We start from the raw sequence: 8,179 nt of genomic DNA, 5'->3' as shown, positions 1-8,179 counted from the left end.
CTCCTCAGCAGTCCCCATCCCTCCGCAGGGGAGATGCTCGCTCAGGAAAGCGCTTCTCTCAGTGCTTGGCTGAATTTACTGTGGGTTGGACATGGCCACAAGTGTGGGGACCAGGTTGACTGGAGACCACGGTGCCCATCTTGTACGGTGTTGGAGGGACTCCTTCCTCATCGTTTGCACCTCCAGGAACGGGGTGATCCCCTTGCTCCAGGAAGCTCTCCTCAGATCACCGGCGCTTTTAAGTGCACCCATAATCTTTTGTTTCTTGGGGCCAGCCTGGCGTATGGATATTTTCAGGGCCACTTTTAGCCTGCCTGTCTGCCAACACAGCTTGCCTACTGTAACCAACCCGTTCATGTCATCGTTTACTGCTCCTCCAATATTTGTGTCAACTGTGATCTTTGCTGGCAGCAAGCTCATGTTTTCCCTTTCAGATCACAGAGAAAAATCCCCAGCATCCCCGTGCTAAGAGCAGAGCTCTCCCTGAACCCTGAGCTCCTGGTTCACTCCACAGCAAGGCACTGGTGGCCTCTTCCACTTCAGAGAGGTCAAGATCTCAAGTCAAGGCCCCCCAGTTCTTTTACCTCCTTTTTGTCTGCCCAGCAGAATTACTGAACGTGTGCTGGGGAAATTGTTTGAGCTGTGGTCTTAGCTTGACAGCAGTGACGAGAGGGTGAATGATCTTTCTGTCAATGCCGTGAAGGCCATTGCGTGCTATTGATTTTTTAATATTTTTTTTTTTAAGCAAAATACTCCATTTGAAGCAGTGCGAAATGCTGCTTTAAGTATTAATGCTTTTCCCCACTGCTTTCCCTCTCTGCCCCCATCTCCTCCTGTTCTGCTGTGGGTCCCCCAGGCTGCTGGAGGATATTCCCACCAAATGATTAGCAGGTCGAGGACAGTGCATAAAGCACCCAGCAGTGCCCCTTTAACGTGGAAGCAACTTGACTTTTATTGCCAGTGCTGAAAGCATCTACAAATGTAGATTTAGCATCAGCCTCCAGGCTTAAGATACAGCTGTTATATTTTTCTTTCTTCCTTTAATTTTTTTTCTCTTCTTTGCACTAATGTAATGCTTATTTAGGAACTGCAGCCATCTGTGTCTGCTATGGATGGCACTGTTAAATTTGCTATCGCTTTCTTTCCCCTGGTTTGATGAGACTCCCAGTGCATAGAAAATTTCCCAGGACAGCAGAGACTTTCTTTGATTGCTTTTTTGATAACCTCCGAGAGAGATTGTTCACAGTGTTCTTTCTCTGCTGGAAAAAGGTGGTCAGCCAGAGAGCTGAGGAGCCTGCCTTACCTTGGCTTAACAAGGTGAGTTTATGGAGAGCCAGCCAGAAAAAAAAGTTGATGAAATTAGAGGTGGTGGCTTTATCTGCAAATCAAAAGGGAGGGAAGGAGGAAGGGCTGGGACCAGAACCCTTCCCATTCCTCCGAGCAGCTTGCGATTGATGGTGAGATGGTTCACGTGGGAATTGGGACAGTTGCAGTACTCCAGGGAATTTTTTTAGTGTTTTTCAAGTGGAATAATTCTGCCTTGACAGATGGACAGGGACCTATCCCAAGTTGGCAATCTGGCGACCAGCACGCGCAGCGGGAGCTGCGGCACAGCTCCGTTCCAGCCAGGCAGAGCAAGGACGGGTGTGTGGCTTCACCATCAGGCACTTGGCTATTTTTGTCAGGCGAGACAGAAGTTGATTTCTTCCTGTTTTGCCGCCGAGTTGCTTGCAAATGGCTCGTGTTCGCCCTTATGAGGAAAGGTAAATCTTAAAAATATCCTCACAGAGAAGAAAAAATGTATCATTTGGGCAAAGCCCTCTAGAGAGAGCTGCTCTAGATAGAGCACCCAGTTCTACAAGCTATTTACCTTTTAATCCCCCTCCTTCTGTTTTGGTTTAGCGTTTTCTCTGTCATCTGCTCCTTTAAGCTCTCCTCCATGGGACTCATAGCTCCTCTTCGCACCCTAGGACCTCTACCCTGCTGTTTGCCGTTTTGATGAGAAGGTTAGTAACAAGTTTATCTGCAACTTTTCCATCTTACAGAGAATCACAGGGCCTTACAGAGAATCATTAGGTGGTGGAGGTGCTGCTTTACAGTTTATAGGGGCTGAGGAGATGGGTCGTGTCTGGCAGTAAACCCTTTGGCTGCACCTGTTTGGGTGACCAGGACCGTTCCTTGGCCCCTGTCCATACTCCTCCTCCAAATAGGCTGTCTATCTGCAGGCTGTCTATTTGAAATGGTCTTGGCACCTCCCAGGATGGGACGAGGCGTTCAAAATGGTAATAATTGGCCTGGTTCAAAACCATGAGAGGGACTGCTGCCATCATGAGGTGGTGGAGTTGCTCAAGTTCTGTGTGTCAGGAAAGTTGGGTTAGCTTTCTAGGATGCCTGAAAGTCCCTGTGTGCCTGAAGCCACAGAGTCGCTGGAAGCTCACTAGCTGCTATCAAGACTTACTGATGCCTCTCCATCCTTTGAATCCAGACAGTGAAGAGCACATGATCATGCCTTGCATGCTCAGAACCAGTCCCTGGGATGTGTTGCCAGCATCCCACAGAGTCCATGGCACGTTTGGCTCACTGAGCTGGCGGCGTGGATTAGTACCTGCAACGCTGAGGGCGCGCACACACCCCCCACCAACACGTGAGAGTCTTGCAATATGGTTTTGCAGCTGTCAGCATGATGAATGGATGTTATGTTTTATTTCCTGCTTTATCAAATACTAATTATGTATATGATAATTCTAAGAATCATGGTTACTTTTGGCTCATTTGTTTTTCACTCTCTAGAGACGTAACAGGGGGTATTTCTACCCCACCCCCCCTTCCCATTCTTGAAATTCTGCTTTAATTGCTTCTCCAGCTTTTGCTTAAGGTTTCCTACTCCAAATGGGTCAACGTATTGATCCTGCACTTTGATAAGGTCAGCAGAGATCAGCTGTGACATTTCGAAGAGATTTGCTCCTCCCCTAATGGGCTTAGTCATCAAAGAGTTTTACAGGGGACAGGGCAGTGGAGAGATTGATTTTAAACTCTTACATATGTTTATTTAAGCAGTCCTGCAAGGCTCTGAAGAGTGATATCACTTGAGAGACTAGGGCATCCGATGTACAGGTCACAAACTCTGCGTATGATACCAGCCATCATAACAAAACTTGGTTGAACGTCCACGTCCACGACTCACATTACAGCAGATGCTGTCCAGGTAACTGGGTGAGGTGGCACCAGCCGATCCCAAAGGTTGCAGGAAAAGGTGAGCCCCCCACTCCCCACTTTTGGCACATCTGCAAACCCTGGGCTGGCCTCCAGCGTGGTGTCTCCAGCCACAGCTAATCTATGATGATTCAGAGGAAGGTGAGGAAAAAAAAAAAGAAGCAGCAAGCAACATCTGTCTGGCCGAAAGAGCCTGGAGGAGGAAAATAAATAAATTAATTCCTTCCTTGTGTCTACAGGCAACCAGCTGAGGTCTTGGGGTATGAGATTGGACTACAGCTACTGGCTTAATGAGGAGCTCCAAGGCTGAGCAGCAGATAACGCAGAATTTCCTGTTCTTGTCATGGCTGAGGGCAGAAGGAAGGCAGCAGGGGCACGGGGGGGATGCCCTGCACCATCCAGCTCCACTCCCTCCGAGCCTGGGGTTTGGACTTTCTCCCAGGAGCTGGATTAAAGCCTAGCTGTTCAAAAGTTATCTGCTGCTAGGCTAACGATGTCAAACGAGGAGGATCCACACCCTTGTGAGGTCTTCCAGTGTTCGGTTTCCCTCCCTGCTGGGAAATTACACTGTATTTGGGATTTATCTGACCTGAGCTTCCAGGCATTGAATCTGACCCTGTCATTGTCAAAAGCCTGGGAAGTCTCCTGCAACCCAGGATATTTCCATGTTTGAGAGGTCTAGACATCTTGTGATAGCTTAAGCAACTCTTCAACAAACTGAACTATCTGAGCTGCATTATGAGTTTTTCCAGCTCTCAGCCATGTCTGGCCTCCATTTGAATCCTCTCTGGTGTCTCCCCTCCCTGTGTGGACACCAAGGGCTGGGGCGCAGTCTGTGCGGGAGCAGGTGGTGAGAGAAGGCTGGCTGCATAAGCTGGTTGCACACAGTTGAATCTCCAGCAGCTTTGTTGTCACCTCTGAGTCTGGCCAGTCCCCGAGGAAGTGCCTTTTCAGGGTCGGGCAGCTGGTGCTGAGCCCAAACTCACAGCATCCTACATTAACCTCTTGTGGTCCTGCAGGCACACTTGCCCGCAGCCCCGCAGCCCCCCTGGAAGGGGACAGGTTGATGTCCCCTGCCTCTGAGTAGCTCATGAGGTTGATGAAGAAGGGATAATTGTATTTTCTGCCTAAGACATCCCTGCATCTCCTGGAGAAGCTCTGGAAACACAGAGCTGTGGTGTACCCTGCACAAGGGCTCTCTGAGCCTCTGTTTAAAATGTTGGAGGAGGTTGCTTTTTTCAGATATGTTATGTAAATGTGGGTAAAAGAGGGGCAAAATGGGGAGTAAGAGAGGGAATGAATGCAAATGGCCAGGGAAAGCCTGATTCCTGTCCCTGCTTGGATGAATATTCACTTACTCGGTGGAAAGCATCTCTAGTCCTCGCTGCAGACTGCAGTCAGTGCCAGTCAGTGCTTTCTGAGGTAATCTCTCACATTGTAAGTAGTTGTAAATTGCATTCCTGGTTCCCAGAGGTGTTATCTTGCACTTGGTTGCATCAGAATGCATTTTTCCACAGTAACGTACCTAAGCAGTGTAGATCAGGGTGAGCAGCTTGTGGTCAAGGGACCACGTGCGGCTGAACAAAACAGCCTGCATGTTATGCCATGTACAAATGTTTATCCTCTTGAATCCATACTTGGTCACATGGATCGAGGGGCCCTTGATCAGGGGTAGACTCTGTTGACACCTGATAGGATAGGGTGACAAAAATGTATTTAGTGGCTCTATAATGGGCCATGAATCCTGCCCTTTGTATCTGATCTCATTTAGCCTCCTCTGTAACCTGCCTTCTTCTCATCATTACTTATTGCGTGACCTCTCTTTTTGCTGTCTATAAATGTTCCCAGCAAAGAGTATCACTCCAGCAAATTGTGGATAAAATGCCGAATGATGTGGACAGAGAGCAGAGCATTGGCATTGATCTAAACTGCCTGGAAGTCCCTGACGATCCCAGAGCAAAAGCTTTTTGTCGATGTTTTCAGACTAAGAAGTGAGACCATAAAGTTTTCAGGATATCCGAGGCAATGGCAGAGCAATTCAATCAGGCTTTCTTATCAGATTCTCTTTGTCTCACTTATCTTCCCCTTCTCCATCAGAGTAGGAAATGCCTTCTCTAAAAGGTTGGTCACGCATTGCTAGGATGGGCAGCTGCAGCCTTTAGCAGAGTAAGCAGACAGGAGACTGTGAGTTAAAAATGCTGCTGCTTAGCGAAACATCTGGTCCCCAGGTCCTGCCCAGCTCCAGTCCTGCGCACCCTGGTGCCTTGAGGCTCACCACCAGACTCCCCAGGATGGGAAAGATGTGTTTCTTGCCTGTCCTATGCACACCAGCTTCTTCTCCATGGAGGATTTCCAAGGTACCAGTCTCTGAAATACTCCTGGCTGCTGCTCTTCTTGGAAGCACCAGGGAGACATCGGTCAACTTGAGCCCGCAGAGGGAGGCTAAGGGTAGGTCACTTATTAAAACGTCACTTTAACTAACTTTTTCTCACCTGTGTCTGAATATCTCAAGGAACAGAATAGCTTTGGGTATTCTTGTTGTGGTGCCCGCCCTAGCACTGCAAATCCCATGTAGCAAATCCCAGTTAAGGCAGAGCAGTGTAAGAGAGCAGAATCAATCAGAAGGCCCCCTGCAAGCTGGGATGTCACTGGACCGTGCAGACAGATTGAAGTTTTGTGCCATACTCAGGTAAACGCTTCGCAAAGACTATCTCCAGACAAGAAGCACTCCAATAATGTTTAAATATGTTTAAAGACCAGGGATGAGATCTTTAGGCCTTGGAGTGGGTGGAGCAGGACAGTGGAGTCCTCAGAAGGGATCTGAGATACATAGCTGCCTTGTTCCTGGTCCTGTCTGGGGTACTGTGGGAGTTAGGGCAGTCCCAGGGCAGGGTTCCCGCGGTTTGGAGTTTGAGGCACCAAGCTGAAGGGTGCTGCGTGAGCTGTGATGGTGCCCTGAGTGCCCTGGGGGACCTTCCCACATGCCCCTGGATGCTGCGGTGTGGCACGGGCTGCGTTGGTGGTGGGGCTGCGGTGAGCAGGGCACAGGATGGGGCTTGAAATGCTTTGGGAAACTGGTTTGCCAAATGTGGCTTGGGGCTCAGTGTCAATGGGGGCATTGATATCTGCCTGCCAAAAAGCATCTGTGGACAGGCACTGAGATCTCCCTCTTTTCCCTTCCTTGCCTTTCACTCTACTGCTCCTGCTAAGCTCTCTTCACCACACTCATGCTAATGGTCCCTCTCTCGGTTTATGTCCTTCAAACTCTTCCCTTTAAACACTTAGTCATCACTTAGCTAAACTACTATATACAAATATAGCTCTTTTGATCTTCCTACGTAAATCAATACCTCCTGCCCTTTAATCTTTGTAGGGGCTTTCTCGGAGCTCTCTCCAATCTACTATCTGTCTTTGAAAGTGAGTTGTTATTGGGCCTAATTCTCCACAATTTCAAATTTCCCGAAGCCCCAATACTTGTCCACAGCAGGAATATGTGGTGGCTCCTTGTCACCTCCATTTATCTTCGGGTGGTACAAAGTGTTCTATACAGAGCATCTCTTGTTCCCATGGACTGGGTTTGGCTCTTCGCAAGCAGCCTCAGCCTGTGCTGGAAGTGAACTGTGATGCAGTCCAGGCTTGTGTTCCCAAGGCAGGGCTCACAGGACACTGAAAGCCAGGGCACAAGCCAGCCTCAATGCTGCTGTGCCATTTTGGGCTGAAGGACAGCTGTCCCACATGGTTTATGGAAAGGAATTTCTGCAGCAGTTGGTGGCTGTAGAGATGAATCCCACATTCTCTGCAACAATACAGCAAATACATGACATAGGTACAAGCAAGCCCAAGAGGAGTGAAGGGAAAGGAGCTGCAAGTAGCAGTTACTGGTCCCTTCAGAGTGGGTAATGTGGGCACCCCTTCCTGAGCGAGGCAGCTAGCCTTGCTTGGCTGCTGCTGGGGCATCTTCAGCCGCGGCTGGTGGGCTACATCGCAGGCTCAGTGGCAAGCCAGACCTGGGACACCCATCCAAGGTGCACGCAGGGTGAGAGGCACTTGTGGTTGCAGCAGGGAAGGATTGCCTCTTGTCAGCTGCTCAGCTGGAGCCATGGGAGCACCAGGAGTGCCCTGCTGATGTGCAAGGGGAGGTAACCTCATGCCTCAAGTTAATGCAGGTGTCAGACACCGAGCCCAGCTCACGCTTGATCCCAAGTGTTTAGCCTGTTGGTTATGTTACGTTTGGTAAATAAAACTGTCAGTGAAGTCGTCTTGAGCATGTGACTGTGGCTTTAGGGCAAGAATTAAGGCTCTCTGTGGGGCTTGAAGAGACCATTGTGCAATTCCTCCCCCTATCCTTGCCCTGACTGTTACCTCCAGTTACCCTGGGACCATTCCACCCCTGGACTGCAAATGCTGGCAACATTAATTTAAAGCCATTACAGTAAAAAGTCATCTTTTTTTTCTTCTTCCCCTTTCAAATGAAAGGTTTATAATAGCAATAAACCCCTTATTTTAGCATCTCGTTATGGGTCAAATAAAAGCTGGTCAGAGCATGAGACAGAGAATCTCACTACTCTGCACATCCCCACTGGATAAATGTAGTAGTGCTGCCATGGGCCATATAGCTTAATTAGTCACTATTCTCTGCTGTTCCTAAAAAGGGGGGGGGGGGAACCAACCCGACTTTGCAAAGCCTAGGCAGGCTGTCCATGTCATATTTCCTATGTTCTTAAGAGGTGTTAATGAATTCATTAATCACTTAATGGCAAGGAGGGTCTTTAGGGACCAGCATCGCAATTTACTGCTCCCAGGAGGCAGACTCTCTCTGTCACTGATCTAAAGTTTCAGCTCTGCTAATTTGTGCCAGCAGAGCCACTGAGCATCTGCCTGCAGTCCTCAGAGCGCACATGAACCTCCCAGCATCACGTCTATGAGGAGCATCGCAGTGGCACACGGAGCGACGGGGGCGTGCATG

Source organism: Falco peregrinus, chromosome 12, assembly GCF_023634155.1.
Source record: "Falco peregrinus isolate bFalPer1 chromosome 12, bFalPer1.pri, whole genome shotgun sequence".
Classification (NCBI taxonomy): domain Eukaryota; kingdom Metazoa; phylum Chordata; class Aves; order Falconiformes; family Falconidae; genus Falco; species Falco peregrinus.
Note: the sequence above shows the minus strand (reverse complement) of the source record.